A 2120-nucleotide genomic window follows, 5' to 3' on the forward strand; every position below is an offset into this window, starting at 1 on the left:
GGATACATATCTCCTGATCCCCCATTGTAGTAATGGCTTCTCGAAACACATGTAGCCTTGCTGAATTTTCTGAAACTATGGGAAAAGATGCTAACTTTACCTTTGGACTTTTAATGCAATAAGTGACTTTGCTAATTCCTGAATCCTCAATATCCCTACTTGCTTCCAGTATTTCTATTTGCTTCTACTGAAAATCTGAATTGGACAGCTCTCATTACTTCCCATTATGTTTCAAATAAAGTATAAGCCTGTGGCTTATTTGCCTAATCTATGCATGTATATACAGTCATCAATTATGAGATAGGATAGAAAGCTCATTATGAAAAGGGTCACTTGGGAAGTAGTGTTTGCCATCCATTAGGATATTTTTCTGACCTTAACTGCAAAGCCCCCTAGTGGGGTTAATGCAATACCAGCAGGAAGACCCTACATTAGGAGACAAGAAACTGGTCGTGTGACATGTAAGTTCCTGAAAACAGGGACCACACACATTCTGGGCCCTGCTGTGTCTGTGACCAGCTCAGAGAATATACACAGGAAATATGCTTGCCATCCCTATTAGCTAGTATATGTAGTATATTAGGCACTTAAATATTTGTTGAGTGTGGTTTATAAGAGGGGCCCCATATGCAGAGCCTTGCTGGCAGTGAGCTGTGATTGCCCTGGATCTGTTCCTCTGAATGTAGAGGTAGCCAACCATACTGTATGGCCAAGCCTGACAACACCAGTAGGACTTGATGTTGTAGGAGCTCAATTTAACAATATAAACAATGTAGTGAACATGAGATGCATTTGACATGGCCAGTATCAGAAAAGCCATTTTGTATTTTGAGGGTTTGGGCAGTCATGGTAGCTACCAGATCCTTACATCCAGCAAACAGATATCACCATCAACTGATAAGTGTATCAATACTGCTAAGGTCTTTAAATCTGTGATTGTACTCCAGACTGTGCACACCATTTACAGCAACCTTGGATTCTTGGACATCCCAGTAAATTGTCATCTCAAAGTACATCCCAGAACTAAATGGGAAACAGGTAATATTTCTCTCCTCTTCTCCCCAGGCATCCTGAAGAAAGGAATTTCTTATAAATGCTTTCACAGTCAGGCATGGATTCAAGTATAGCGTGATATCCCTTGATTTTCCTTCCACTAGGTCAACGTTAAAGTTTCTGGCATTGGTATTCACTTCTCCTTTTATGACAAGGTTTATCCAGGGCCCATGGAGGCATTCAACCTTGCTTCAAATGGCAGGCTCAACTGGAGCTTGACAGACTATTGTGTATTTTCTCTGTTTATCTGTGTCAGTTCCAGAGTAGATGTTTCCATATGCTGTAAATCTGAGCTGAATCTGAACTCAATGGAGTGAATGTTCACTTTGCCATAGATGACTAGTGTGTCTATCTTCTCTGGGTTAATCCTGTGGGTGTACAGCAGAATATGCTTTCAAAGCCACCTGGAATTTGTTCTTTAGTGCCATAATCACAATCTCAAAAGACTTTTCTTTTCTGAAGGGCATGTCCAAGGTGATCTCCTCCCAGCCCCATTTCTCATTTGTCAGTGTGTTACAAACAATGCAGTTGGACCTTTTGAAGCAAGGGAAAAAGTGGAAGACCACATCTGCTCTTGGCTTAAGGCTGTTGCCCTGCTGAAAGTCTACCTGGAATCTTTCTGAATCTTTAGGACCATGCCCATGGATTATAGAGAGCCAGGTTTCAACTGCTCAGTAATGGTGCCAACATAGGGGATTATCAGGTTATAAATGACATTTTGTAGGTTGCTTAAGGACAACATTTTTCTTTTTTCAACTTACTGATATTGTTGTTTGGAGTCTCTCTTCCATATATAGGCTTTACCCAATCTTCATTTAAGGATTACTCAAAGTAAAAACTTTCCCCAGCCCATTGGTAGTAAACGCTGTCATAATTAAATCTCTTAATCTGTGAAGGAGGAAGGCAACATATGAACCCTCCTTTGGCTCTTAAATCCCAAATATTTGCCTTATAAAAGAATTTATCCCTTAAAAAGTCAAATGAAATTGGTGTACTAGAAATTTTCAGTTCAGAAGAGTCTACCATTGATTATTCTTGAACAGACAAAACTGCAGCCCCAGTTACCC

The 2120-nt window shown here is 40.2% G+C and overlaps 1 pseudogene; it reads right to left on the reverse strand.

Moving 5' to 3' along the window:
- Positions 1 to 853: 853 nt before the first annotated feature.
- Positions 854 to 1795, reverse strand: LOC110284334 (annotated as a pseudogene).
- Positions 1796 to 2120: the final 325 nt, after the last annotated feature.

The sequence above is a fragment of the Mus caroli genome, chromosome 17 (assembly GCF_900094665.2).
Source record: "Mus caroli chromosome 17, CAROLI_EIJ_v1.1, whole genome shotgun sequence".
In the NCBI taxonomy this organism is placed as follows: Eukaryota; Metazoa; Chordata; class Mammalia; order Rodentia; family Muridae; genus Mus; species Mus caroli.